General features: G+C 41.4%; 1 protein-coding gene across 3 annotated transcripts in view; it reads left to right on the top strand.

Moving 5' to 3' along the window:
* LOC106569775 (sodium channel subunit beta-1) overlaps window positions 1–5,185 on the top strand; it is a 30,930-nt gene extending 25,745 nt beyond the window's left edge. For all 3 annotated transcript variants that reach the window (XM_014141374.2, XM_014141375.2, XM_014141376.2), the window contains one exon: window positions 4,813–5,185. The gene's annotated coding sequence lies outside the window, so the exon portion shown is untranslated. The remainder of the gene's footprint in view (window positions 1–4,812) is intronic.
* Window positions 5,186–15,355: the final 10,170 nt, after the last annotated feature.

The raw sequence follows: 15,355 nt of genomic DNA, 5'->3' as shown, positions 1-15,355 counted from the left end.
GAAGGCTAAACGTGCTGGGTGTCTAAATAGCTAGCCCTTGATGGCTGGGCTATGTACTTAGAATATTGCAAAATGTGCTTCATCCGAAAAGCTATTTTAAAATCGGACATATCGAGTGCATAGAGGAGTAATGTATCTATAATTCTTAAAATAATTGTTATGCTTTTTGTGAACGTTTATCGTGAGTAATTTAGTAAAATTGTTAGTAAATTCACCGGAAGTTTGCGGGGGGTATGCTAGTTCTGAACGTCACATGCTAATGTAAAAAGCAGTTTTTTGATATAAATATGAACTTGATTGAACAGACATGCATGTATTGTATAACATAATGTCCTAGGTGTGTCATCTGATGAAGATCATAAAAGGTTAGTGCTGCATTTAGCTGTGGCTTTGGGTTTATGTGACATTGTATGCTAGCTTGAAAAATGGGTGTCTGATTATTTCTGGCTGGGCACTCTCCTGACATAATCTAATGTTTTGCTTTCGTTGTAAAGCCTTTTTGAAATCGGACAGTGTGGTTAGATAAACGAGAGTCTTGTCTTTAACCTCTATGGGCTAGGTGGGACGCTTGCGTCCCACCTACGTAACAGCCACTGGCAGCCTGTGGCGCGATTTTCAAAACCTTAAAAATCCTATTACTTCAATTTCTCAAACATATGACTATTTTACAGCTATTTAAAGACAAGACTCTCGTTAATCTAACCACACTGTCCGATTTCAAAAAGGCTTTACAACGAAAGCAAAACATTAGATTATGTCAGCAGAGTACCAAGCCAGAAATAATCAGACACCCATTTTTCAAGCCAGCATATAATGTCACCAAAACCCAGAAGACAGCTAAATGCAGCACTCACCTTTGATGATCTTCATCAGATGACAACCCTATGACATTATGTTATACAATACATGCATGTTTTGTTCAATCAAGTTCATATTTATATCAAAAACCAGCTTTTTACATTAGCATGTGACGTTCAGAACTAGCATACCCCCCGCAAACTTCCGGGGAATTCGCTAACATTTTACTAAATTCCTCACGATAAACGTTCACAAAAAGCATAACAATTATTTTAAGAATTATAGATACAGACCTCCTCTATGCACTCGATATGTCCGATTTTAAAATAGCTTTTTGGTGAAAGCACATTTTGCAATATTCTAAGTACATAGCCCAGGCATCACGGGCTCGCTATTTAGACACCCGGCAAGTTTAGCACTCACCATAATCATATTTACTATTATAAAAGTTTGATTACCTTTTGTTGTCTTCGTCAGAATGCACACCCAGGACTGCTACTTCAATAACAAATGTTGGTTTGGTCCAAAATAATCCATCGTTATATCCGAATAGCGGCGTTTTTGTTCGATGCGTTCCAGACACTATCCGAAATAGTAAAGAAGTGTCGCGCGCATGGCGCAATTCGTGACAATAAAATTCTAAATATTCCATTACCGTACTTCGAAGCATGTCAACCGCTGTTTAAAATCAATTTTTACGCCATTTTTCTCGTAGAAAAGTGATAATATTCCGACAGGGAATCTCCTTTTCGGCAAACAGAGGAAAAAATCCCAAAGGCGGGGCGGTCGGGTCACGCGCATAAGCCCAGTGTCCCTTGATCGGCCACTTGAGAAAGGCGATAATGTGTTTCAGCCTGGGGCTGGAATGACGACATTCTGTTTTTTCCCGGGCTCTGAGCGCCTATGGACGACGTGGGAAGTGTCACGTTAGAGCAGAGATCCTTAGTAAATGATAGAGATGGAAAAGAAGTTCAAGAAATGGTCAGACAGGCCACTTCCTGTAAAGGAATCTCTCAGGTTTTGACCTGCCATTTGAGTTCTGTTATACTCACAGACACCATTCAAACAGTTTTAGAAAATTTAGGGTGTTTTCTATCCATATGTAATAAGTATATGCATATTCTAGTTACTGGGTAGGAGTGGTAACCAGATTAAATCGGGTATGTTTTTATCCAGCCGTGTCAATACTGCCCCCTAGCCCTAACAGGTTAAATAGCTGTAAAATAGTCATATGTTTGAGAAATTGAAGTAATAGTATTTCAAACGATTCAAAAATCGCGCCACTGGATTAGACTGGCTGTTACGTAGGTGGGACGAATTCGTCCCGCCTAGCCCATAAGCATGCCCCACTCAAAAAATGTAGAATCAGGAATAGATATAGTCCTTGGTTCACTCCAGACCTGTCTGCCCTTGACCAGCACAAAAACATCCTGTGGCGTTCTGCATTAGCATCAAATAGCCCCCATGATATGCAACTTTTCAGCGAAGTTAGGAACAAATATACACAGGCAGTTAGAAAAGCTAAGGCTAGCTTTTTGAAACAGAAATTTGCATCCTGTAGTACTAACTCAAAAAAGTTCTGGGACACTGTAAAGTCCATGGAGAAAAAGAGCACCTCCTCCCAGCTGCCCACTGCTCTGAGGCTAGGAAACACTGTTACCACCGATAAATCCACTATAATTGAGAATTTCAATAAGCATTTCTCTACGGCTGGCCATGCTTTCCACCTGGCTACCCCTACCCCGGTCAACTGCACCCTCCACAGCAACCCGCCAAAGCCCCCACCATTTCTCCTTCACCCAAATCCAGATAGCTGATGTTCTGAAAGAGCTGCAAAATCTGGACCCGTACAAATCAGCTGGGCTAGACAATCTGGACCCTCTCTTTCTAAAATTATCTGCCGAAATTGTTGCAACCCCTATTACTAGCCTGTTCAACCTCGCTTTCGTATCGTCTGAGATTCCCAAAGATTGGAAAGCTGCCGCGGTCATCCCCCTCTTCAAGGGGGGTGACACTCTAGCCCCAAACTGCTACAGACCTATATCTATCCTACCCTGTCTTTCTAAGGTCTTCGAAAGCCAAGTTAACAAACAGATTACTGATCATTTCGAATCCCACCGTACCTTCTCCGCTATGCAATCTGGTGTCAGAACTGGTCATGGGTGCACCTCAGCCACGCTCAAGGTCCTAAACGACATCATAACCGCCATCGATAAGAGACATTACTGTGCAGCCGTATTCATCGACCTGGCCAAGGCTTTCGACTCTGTCAATCACCACATTCTTATTGGCAGACTCGACAGCCTTGGTTTCTCAAATGATTGCCTTGCCTGGTTTACTAACTACTTCTCTGATAGAGTTCAGTGTGTCAAATCGGAGGGCCTGTTGTCCGGACCTCTGGCAGTCTCTATGGGTGTGCCACAGGGTTCAATTCTCGGGCCGACTCTCTTCTCTGTATACATCAATGATGTTGCTCTTGCTGCTGGGGATTCTCTGATCCACCTCTACGCAGACGACACCATTCTGTATACTTCTGGCCCCTCTTTGGACACTGTGTTAACTAACCTCCAGACAAGCTTCAATGCCATACAACTCTCCTTCCGTGGCCTCCAACTGCTCTTAAACGCAGGTAAAACTAAATGCATGCTATTCAATCGATCACTGCCCACACCTGCTTGCCCGTCCAGCATCACTACTCTGGATGGCTCTGACTTAGAATACGTGGACAACTACCAATACCTGAGTGTCTGGTTAGACTGTAAACTCTCCTTCCAGACTCACATTAAGCATCTCCAATCCTAAATTAAATCAAGAATCGGCTTCCTATATCGCAACAAAGCATTCTTCACTCATGCTGCCAAACACACCCTCGTAAAACTGACCATCCTACCAATCCTCAACTTCGGTGATGTCATCTACAAAATAGCCTCCAACACTCTACACAACAAACTGAATGCAGTCTATCACAGTGCCATCCGTTTTGTCACCAAAGCCCCATACACTACCCACCATTGCGACCTGTACGCTCTCGTTGGTTGGCCCTCGCTTCATACTCGTCGCCAAACCCACTGGTTACATGTTATCTACAAGTCTCTGCTAGGTAAAGCCCCGCCTTATCTCAGCTCACTGGTCACCATAGCAACACCCACTCATAGCATGCGCTCCAGCAGGTATATCTCACTGGTCACCCCCAAAGCCAATTTCTCCTTTGGCCGCCTTTCCTTCCAGTTCTCTGCTGCCAATGACTGGAACGAACTGCAAAAATCTCTGATGCTGGAGACTCACATCTCCCTCACTAGCTTTAAGCACCAGCTGTCAGAGCAGCTCACAGGTCACTGCACCTGTACATAGCCCATCTGTAAACAGCCCATCTATCTACCTACTTCATCCCCATACTGTATTTATTTATTTATCTTGCTCCTTTGCACCCCAGTATCTCTACTTGCACATTCATCTTCTGCACATCTACCATTCCAGTGTTTAATTACTATATTGTAATTACTTCGCCACCATGGCCTATTTTTTGCACTCACTGTATATAGACGTTTTGTTTTCTTTTGTTCTACTGTATTATTGACTGTATGTTTTGTTTATTCCATGTGTAACTCTGTGTTGTTGTATGTGTCAAATTGCTACGCTTTATCTTGGCCAGGTCGCAGTTGCAAATGAGAACTTGTTCTCAACTAGCCTACCTGGTTAAATAAAGGTAAAATAAAAAAATAAAAAAAATAAAATGTAACTTATTATGTGACTTTTTAATTCTGACCTTTTTTGGGTGAATACTTATTGAGTCAAGAAATTTCAGCTTTACATTTTTTATTAATTTGTAAACATTTCTACAAACAGAACTCCACTTTGACATTGTGTGTAGGCCAGTGACACAAAATGTCAATTTACTACATTTTAAAATCAGGCTGTAACACAACACAATTTGGAAAATATCAATGGGTGCGAATTCTTTCTGAAGGCACTGTATGCCATGTGTAATCTATTGATGTTTGCTTCTGCTTTCAGGAATGCAAGGGGATTCCATCTACGTACTGTCCACATCACCTATACGACCCCTTGGATCACATGAAGACATCCTGAAGATGCACAGTATCTACACTTTCTGAGTCTTTATTACCTTTCCTGTTACGTTAATGGATAAATGTGACATGATGACGTCATTACTTTGAAAGTAGCATGATATCAGCACCTCTGTATGTATTACACACAAAAGCATGTAACTAATTCAACTAATGAATCCTTATGTGTATGAATCCTGCATCAAGGTATTTTTTGGGTTGTATTGATATCTCTCTAAAGTGAATGTACATTTATATTATTAAGAGTTACTGTGAGAGAATTAATCTGATTAAATGGCTATCAAGAGAGCTTTATCACACACTGTATTTAAGTTTTCATTGACTTTTGTGCAATTTTCACAACACAAAACAGATCATCAAAATGGCTCATGTTTCAAAACTAAGCACATTTTCAATTGACTGAGTACAACAAACAAATTCACAAAGCCACTTGTAACACTGCACCAAATCACTCTTTTAATTTGAATATATATTCAATTTAAGTATCTGTTTTTCAAAATGCAATATTCACTTTACTTTTGATATGATTTTCTTGTCATTTTTAACAATACAATTAACTATATCATTTAATAAAACTGCTCAAAACTACTTAACCAAAATGATGTAGTGCCTAGTTAACATATACAGTTGAAGTCGGAAGTGTACATACACTTAGGTTGGAGTCATTAAAACTAGTTTTTCAACCACTCCACAAATTTCTTGAAAACGAACTATAGTTTTGGCAAGTCGGTTAGGACATGTACTTTGTGCATGACACAGGTCATTTTTCCAACAGTCGTTTACAGACAGATTATTTCACTTACAATTCACTGTATCACAATTCCAGTGGGTCAGAAGTTTACATACACTAAGTTGACTGTGCCTTTAAACAGCTTGGACAATTCCAGAAAATGATGTCATGGCTTTAGAAGCTTCTGATAGGCTAATTGACATAATTTGAGTCAAACTCAGTGCCTCTTTGCTTGACATCATGGGAAAATCAAAAGAAATCAGCCAAGACCTCAGAAAAAAATCGTAGACCTCCACATGTTTGGTTCATCCTTCGGAGTAATTTCCAAACGCCTGAAGTTACAACGTTCATCTATACAAACAATAGTACGCAAGTGTAAACACCATGGGACCACGCAGCCATCATAGGAAGGAGACGTGTTCTGTCTCCTAGAGATGAATGTACTTTGGTGCGAAAAGTGCAAATCAATCCCAGGACAACAGCAAAGGTCCTTGTGAAGATGCTGGAGGAAACAGGTACAAAAGTATCTATATCCACAGTAAAACGAGTCCTATATCGACATAACCTGAAAGGCCGCTCAGCAAGGAAGAAGCCACTGCTCCAAAACCATCAAAAAAAGTCAGACTACGGTTTGCAACTGCACATGGGGACAAAGATTGTACTTTCTGGAGAAATGTCCTCTGGTCTGATGAAACAAAAATAGAACTGTTTGGCCATAATGACCATTGTTATGTTTGGAGGAGAAAGGGGGAGGCTTGCAAGCCGAAGAACACCATCCCAACTGTGAAGCACGGGGGTGGCAGCATCATGTTGTGGGGGTGCTTTGCTGCAGGAGGGACTGGTGCACTTCACAAAATAGATGGCATCATGAGGATGGAAAATTACGTGGATATATTGAAGCAACATCTCAAGACATCAGTCAGGAAGTTAAAGCTTGGTCGCAAATGGGTCTTCCAAATGGACAATGACCCCAAGTATACTTCCAAAGTTGTGGAAAATGGCTTAAGGACAACAAAGTCAAGGTATTGGAGTGGCCATCACAAAGCCCTGACCTCACTCCTATAGAACATTTGTGGTCAGAACTTAAAAAGCATGTGCGAGCAAGGAGGCCTACAAACCGGACTCAGTTACACCAGCTCTGTCAGGAGGAATGGGCCAAAATTCACCCAACTTATTGTGGGAAGCTTGTGGAACGTTACCCAAAACATTTGACCCAAGTTAAACAATTTAAAGGCATTGCTACCAAATACTAATTGAGTGTATGTAAACTTCTGACTCACTGGGAATGTGATGAATGAAATAAAAGCTGAAATAATTCATTCTCTCTACTATTATTCTGACATTTCACATTCTTAAAATAAAGTGGTGATCCTAACTGACCTAAGCCAGGGAATTGTTACTAGGATTAAATGTCAGGAATTGTGAAAAACTGAGTTTAAATGTATTTGGCAAAGGTGTATGTAAACTTCCGATTTCAACTGTATATATACTGAGATCATGCGACAGATCATGTGACACTTAGATTGCACACAGGTTGATGTTATTTAACTAATTATGTGACTTCTGAAGGTAATTGGTTGCACCAGATGTTATTTAGGGGCTTCATAGCAAAGGGGGTGAATACATATGCACGCACCACTTTTCCGTTTTATTCTATTTCGATTTTTTTGAAAGAAGTTGTTTTTTTCATTTCACTTCACCAATTTGGACTATTTTGTTTATGTCCATTGCATAAAATCTAAATAAAAATCTATTTCAATTACAGGTTGTAATGCAACAAAATTGGAAAAATTCCAAGGGGGATGAATTCTTTTGCAAGGTACTGTATATTCCTTTACTTTAGATTTGTGTGTATTGTTGTGAAATTGTTAGATATTACTGCACTGTTGGGGCTAGAAACACAAGCATTTCGCTACACTCACAATAACATCTGCTAAACACATGTATGTGACCAATAAAAATATATTTTATTTTTGTTTTGATGAGGTTTTTATTTGGCAGGCGATGGAAGAATAAAAAAACAATTTAATATAATAATTTCACCTCGAATTTGTTAGGTCATTTGCAAGCCAAAATGTGTCCCATTAGATGGAGAAGGACACTAGAAAATCTACACTTTAAATGAATTAGATTTTTGCAAATATTATTTTTTGGAACCCCACATACTAATTCTATTCATTTAAGTCCTTCGGCCAATCCTGGCTTAATATAATGGCATTAGCAATTTGTAGGCATATGCTGGTGGCCTCGTTAATTATAGGATGACTTGGGATACATGATCCAATTGTATCACCAACTGTGTAACTTTGTCATAGTGTTTCTTTGTCATAGCCCAAAGTTCCAAGCAACATTTTTGCTGAACCTGAACATAGACTAAGTTTAATTCAAGATTGAAACCTCACATCCCCAAGTCAACAATAGGCTACTATTTCCTGTCTGTTTTACAAATCTGTGATTGTAATTTTCAGCATAGCTAATAGCAGCATACATGTATCTCAATTGCCGACAACAATTCTTGCTGAAGTATCCTTAATAGGGAGCTAGCATTACCTCTAAAGGAACCAATAACACACGATCCAGCAGCGGTGGCCTCTGCTGCTCGAACCGTCTGCCTTGCTGCTCGAGCCGGCATCAGCACCTGACTTTCCAACTGTCGTTGGTTAATCCGTCAGTTGGTTAACAGTCGAGGCCAGCCAGAGAAGATACCAAAAAGTTAATTTATAGTAGTGTATTTCGTCACAGTCACTAATTGGTTTGTGACATTGCTAGCTATCTTCATTTCTGGACTGGTCATGCTAGTCAAAGCTTCTCTGTTAACGGCAGCTAACGTTAAGGTAGCTAGCTAAGTCAATATGTTTAGGGTCTAGCCTATGTGATATTAGGTAGTTAATTGAGCTAGCTAGTGTTTTTGTTTGTAAAACATCATTCTAAGGCCAGAAGTTACAAATGTAACTATGGTTCTACAAATAACTGGAAGACCGTCAATACGATTGAAAGTACGGATTATATCCCTCACGCTCGGCGCAGGTTGAGTAATAATAACGACAAAGTCATGCCGTTGACGTTACAGCGTGGGAGGACGTGCCCCCGCGGTTCATATAAAACCGTACGTCAGACCATGCAATGTCTCAGAGAATATTCTCGCACAAAAGATTCAGAGTGACAGGAAAGTACTGGTGGTCTTTCAGGTATTTGTAGAACCATAGTTACATTCGTAACTTTCGTTATACTGCATACCTTTCAGGTTGAAAGTATGGATGACTCATACCAACAAGGTCACGGGTCAATGATGTGGCAGGATGCGACGTTGACCTTGTAAAATCTTGAGAACGTGCAGGGCAATGACCAGGTAGCAGCTGCACATATCTCATTCAGGGGGATGCTGCTCAGCGCAGCCCAGGATATGGCGACACTTCTGGTCGAGTGACATATCACACCTTCTGGGACAGGGAGCCCTGCACCGTTGTAGGCCTGAGTGATGACATTCACAACCCAGTGTGAAAGCCTCTGCTTGGACAATGCAAGGCCTTTTGACTTCCCACCGAAGCACAGAAACAGCTGGTCTGACTTCCTGTAGTGCTCAGCGGCATATAGCGTTTAAGGGAACAGACTGGACACAGGAGATTTTCTCGCTCCTTCTCTGCATTCTGGAAAGGAGGGGGGCAGTAGGCCGCCAGTTTGATGGCTTGATTGATGTGAACGGGTGATAAAAACCTTAGGCAAAAAGGCTGGATTGGGCCATAAAGTCATGCCTAGGTCGCCTGGCTTCCACTGTAGGCAAACATGGCTCATAGAGAGGGTGTGGAGCTCAATCACACATTTCGCTGATGCAATAGCTTAGAGGAAAGCCGTTTTCAGAGATAACCAATTATTATTTTTTTTTAACCTTTATTTATACAGTTTTTTTCCTCATTGAGATATCTCTTTTCCAAGAGAGACCTGGTCTAATAGCAGCAGGGGGAACAACATTTCAGACAAAACAACTTACATACACTAACACAACATTAAACAAAACTATAAACACACATACAGTACAACAATTACATATTACATTAAAAACACAAACATCTTGACTAAAACAGCTGGCCTAAAAACAATTACACTCTTCTATGATATATACATCGATCAAGTGTTTAAACTCCACCAACGAAACTAGATCATCACATTTTAAAATGTTCAGGAGATAATTCCAGGACCACGGTGCTAAGTAACTAAAACTATTTCTACCATGACCGTAATTGATAATTATTTACTGACCTGATTAAAAAAGAACAGAGATAAAATGGCATTAAACCCAATATGGCCTTATAAATCACTGAATCAAGTGCTCTCACTGTAGTGGCTGAGGCCTGCATATACACTGTGTGCACAATTATTAGGCAAGTCAGTATTTTGACCATATCATCATTATTATGCATATTTCCCAACTCCAAGCTGTATAAACTGGAATGCTTATTGGATTTAAGCATATCAGGTGATGTGTATTTGTGTAGTGAGGGAGGGTGTGGCCTAAGGAGATCAACACCCTATATCAAGGTGTGTATAATTATTAGGCAGCTTCTTTTCCTCAGGCAAAATGGGCCAAAAAGGAGATTTAACTGACTCTGAAAAGTCAAAAATTGTAAAAAGTATTTCAGAGGAATGCAGCACTCTTGAAATTGTTAAGATATTGGGGCGTGATCACAGAACCATCAAACGTTTTGTTGCAAATAGTAAACAGGATCGCAAGAACCGTGTTGAGAAAAAAAATACGCAAATTAACTGCCAAAGATTTGAGAAGAATCAAACGTGAAGCTACCAGGAACCCATTATCCTCCAGTGCTGTCATATTCCAGAACTGCAACCTACCTGGAGTGCCCAGAAGTACAAGGTGTTCAGTGCTCAGAGACATGGCCAAGGTAAGGAAGGCTGAAACACGACCACCACTGAACAAGACACATAAGTTGAAACGTCAAGACTGGGGCAAGAAATATCTGAAGACAGATTTTTCAAAGGTTTTATGGACTGATGAGATAAGAGTGACTCTTGACGGACCAGATGGATGGGCCGGTGGCTGGATCAGTAACGGGCACGGAGCTCCACTTCGACTCAGACGCCAGCAAGGTGGAGGTGAGGTACTGGTATGGGGTGGTATTATTAAAGATGAGCTAGTTGGACCTTTTCGGGTTGAAGATGGACTCAAACTCAACTCCCAAACCTACTGCCAGTTTTTAGAAGACACTTTCTTCAAGCAGTGGTACAGGAAAAAGTCTGCATCTTTCAAGAAGACCATGATTTTTATGCAGCACAATGCTCCATCTCATGCATCGAAGTACTCCACTGCGTGGCTAGCCAGTAAAGGCCTTAAAGATGAAAGAATAATGACATGGCCCCCTTCCTCACCTGACCTAAACCCTTTTGAGAACTTGTGGTCCCTTCTTAAACGGACGATTTACGGTGAAGGAAAACAATACACCTCTCTGACCAGTGTCTGGGAGGCTGTGGTTGCTGCTGCACAAAAAGTTGATCGTCAACAGATCAAGAAACTAACAGATTCCATGGATGGGAAGGCTTATGACTGTTATTGAAAAGAAGGGTGGCTATATTGGTCACTGATTTATTTTTTTTGAAATACATTTTGAGTTTGTTTATTATTCTCACTTTAACCTCTATGGGACCCCTTCCCGTTCTCATCCCGGTAACGGGATTGCTTGACAAGATAGCAAAAATCGAATAATTTCAATTTCTCAAACAATCAAGTATTTTACACCATTTGAAAGATAAACATCTCCTTAATCCAACCACGTTGTCCGATTTCAAAGAGGCTTTACGGCAAAAGCATAAAGTTAGATTATGTTTGGACAGTACATTGACAAAACATTACACACATCTATTTTCAATGCAATGACAGGCGTCACCAAAAGCAGAAAACCAGCTAAAATTATGCACTAACCTTTGACAATCTTCATCAGATGACACTCCTAGGACATTATGTTAGACAATACATGCATTTTTTGTTCTATCAAGTTCATATTTATATCCAAAAACAGCATTTTACAATGGCGGTGATGTTCAGAAAATATTTAGCCTCCAAAACTTCCGGTGAATGTGCGCTACAATTTACAAAATTACTATTCGAAAACATTGGTAAAATATAATATTGTCATTCAAAGAATTATAGATTAACATCTCGTGAATGCAACCGAATTGCCAGATTTCAAAATACCTTTACTGGGAAATCACACTTTGCAATAAACGAGGTACTATGCTCAGAAAAATAGGCTAGGCGATACAGGTTAGCGCCATCTTGGAACCATCTAAAATCAAATATACTATTGTAAATATTGACTTAGCTTTGATTATCTTCATCAGAAGGCACTTCCAGGAATCCCAGGTCCACAACAAATGTAGTTTTCTTCGAAAAATGTATGTCTATATAGCTCCTTCTTGTTAGCGCGTTCCGAAGGCTAATCAAAATGTACAAAGCGCGCGGGACTTGTCATCCCGAAAGTGCAAAAAAATATTATTTACATTCGTTCAAACATGCCAAACGTTGTATAGCATAAATCTTTAGGGCCTTTTTCAATCAGAACTTCAATAATATTCAAGGCGGACGATTGCATTGTCTTACAAAACGTTTCGGAACGAGAGAGTACCCACAGGCACGCGCATCATAGTAGTAATGGCCCTCCCCATATGACAAACTTTCCAGGCCTCTCGTTCGGTCAGTTTTTACAGGAGAAGACTCAAACCACTTTGTAAAGACTGTTGACATCTAGTAGAAGCCGTAGGAAGTGCTACATGAGTCCTAATTTACAGTGTGTTTCATAGGCAAAGGCTTGAAAGTGATTCCACACATCAGATTTCCACTTCCTGTTAGGATTTCTCTCAGGGTTTTGACTGCCATATGAGTTCTGTTATACTCACAGACACCATTCAAACAGTTTTAGAAACTTCAGAGTGTTTTCTATCCAAATCTACTAATAATATGCATATCCTACGTTCTGAGTTTGAGTAGGAGGCAGTTTAATATGGGCACATATTTTTTCGTTTTTCATTTAGTTGCATAATAATTCTGCACACTAATAGTTGCCCAATAATTGTGCACACATAGATATTCTCCAAAGAAAGCCAAAACCTCACTTTTACGTTCTTAAATATTCAGGTTTGAGGTTTGTTAACATTTTGGATTGACCGAGAGCGCTGTAGTTGTTCAATAATACAATTAATCCTCAAACATACAACTTGTCTAATAATTGTGCACACAGTGTATATAACATCACTAAAATCTAAAACCGACAGTTATGTACTTCGTACCAGCTCCTTCCTGGCCTCAAAAGAAAAACAAGCCTTATGCCGGTAATAAAATCCTATTTTCAGCTTGAGCTTCCTTATCAATTTCTCTACATGCACAGTGAAGCTCAGCTTATCATCAACCCACACACCCAAATATTTGTACACTTTAACTTGCTCTATAGTATGTCCAGCCAATGTAACAATGACATGATTTGTAACATGCCTGGCATTTGAAAATACCATGCATTTTGTTTTACCCGAACTTAGAATCAGCTATAAATAATACAGATTATGTTGTATGATGTTAAATGCTCTTTGGGCATTTTCAAAAGCTAAAGATAAACTACTACCACTTGAATAAAGAACAGTATCATCTGCATAAATATGAACATCCGCTGTTTCAATAAGATCCCCAATGTTGTTGATATACAAAATAAACAACAGTGGGCCCAAAATAGAACCTTGCGGAACACCTGAGCACACCTCTATGGACTCAGATTTACAACCATCTGCCATTACACATTGTGTACGATTTGATAGGTAATTTATAAACCATTCTAGAGCATGACCAGTAATTCCACAACATTTTAACCTTTGCAATAACACAGCATGGTCCACGGTGTCAAAAGCCTTTGACAAATCAATAAAAACAGACACAGAATGTAACTTCTTATCAAGAGCACAGTGGATGTCATTTAAAATCTTCAATGTTGCTGAAACAGTGCTGTGGCCAGACTTTATGTCCGACTCCTCCGTGGCCAGATTTTATGTCCGACTCCTCCGTATGCTTGAAAGGAGGTTTCGTTAAAACCTCCAACACTAGTGGCAGATCCCAGGACCCTGGGGGGGATGCAGCCGGTGGACACTTTAAAACAATTGGCAGATGAGGTAGTGGCCCCCTGCCAATTTTCCATCAATGCGTAAAGTCCAATAGTTTCGGAAGGAAGCTCAGTATAATAGGTACAGCGCAGGACACCGGTTCCTCCGCCCTGGTAGAGCACCATTCGGAAAACATGTTCCAGCAACCAGAATACATCATCCTGGTCGATGGGACTTTGGTGTTCAGTAACGTCTCGATAATAGCAGGATCGCAGTCGATCATTAGAGGGTCATGCTCTTCAGAGGCCACACCCATAGTTGTAGTTGGTATGGGCTGGAATGCCATATCCTGCCGTCCAACTGTGAGAGCACGTCCTGTCTGTGAGGGAGCTGCCATGGCTCTCCCTCCAGAAGACTGAGGAAACCAGGGTCTCGCTGGTTATCTGGGGGCTACAAGCAGCAGGCTGTGCTGAGCCTGAGAGACACTGTGCAGCGTTGCTAAGATCAGGGGGGTCAGAGGGAAAGCATACAGTAGGCCCTCTGGCCATGTGTGGGCTAAGGCATCCATGCCCAGGGGGCTCTTGGACTTTGCCAGAGAGAACCAGAGGGAAAAGTGGGACGTTTGCTCTGAGGCGAACAGGTCCAACGGCTGCCATATAATCTTCACTACTTGTGGGTGGAGTCTCCATTCCCCCGGGGGCAGTTTCTGTCGTGACATGAAGTCTGCCACCTCGTCCACCTTGCCTGGGAGATGAATGACTCGTAGGGAGGCCAGATGTGGTAGGGCCCATATCAAGAGCTGTTGTGCCACCTGTTGGGACCATACAGACCTCGTTCCCCCTTGATGGTTGATGTGGAATACTGTCAATGTATTGTCTGATCATATCAGGACATGTTTGTGTTGGAGAACCGGCAGAAAGTGATTCAGGGCTAGGTAAACTGTCTGAAGTTCTAGTACGTTGATGTGCTCTTTCCTACAGCGGGGGCACCACTCTTCCCGTACAGACCTGTGTTACCACACTGCTCACCAAGCCTGCTAGTGAGGCACCGGTCGTAACTATTTCCCGCCTTGCTGGAATCTGAGAGGGACACCTGCAGTCAGGTAGCCCTCTTCCTCTACGGCCGAAGAGTAGGGTAGCAAGACCTTGTAACCCATATTTTGGCATTTCTGTCCGGCTTGGAGTCCAAGTGGAGGTCATTGAACCACACTTGTAGTGGCCTTAAAGACAGAAGGCCTAACGGTTTCACAACGGAGGCGGCCGCGAGCATGCCCATCAGTTGTTGGAACGTTCATACCTTCACCAATCCACGCACTGGGGTGTTATACATGCCCTGATAGTGTGGGAGTTCAGAAGCATGTCAAAAAGGAGACCTTTTGGCTTGGTGTGAAGTTGCTCTTTTTGTTGTTCACAGTAAGACCCAGTGCGGTGACGTGGGTCAGTGTCAGCGCTGTGCACTTGGCCGCACGCTCGTGAGAGAGGACGCAGATGAGCCAGTCGTTGAGGTAAGGAAGGATCTTGATTCGCTGTAGGTGGAGGGAGTTCAGGGCTGCGCTCACACATCTTGTGAAGACACGAGGAGCCAGGGAGAGACCGAAGGGTAATACCGCAAACTGGTATGCCTGACCCTGGAAGGTGAACCGTAG

Source organism: Salmo salar, chromosome ssa14 (assembly GCF_905237065.1).
Source record: "Salmo salar chromosome ssa14, Ssal_v3.1, whole genome shotgun sequence".
In the NCBI taxonomy this organism is placed as follows: Eukaryota; Metazoa; Chordata; class Actinopteri; order Salmoniformes; family Salmonidae; genus Salmo; species Salmo salar.
This window is presented reverse-complemented; position numbering and strand designations above follow the sequence as displayed.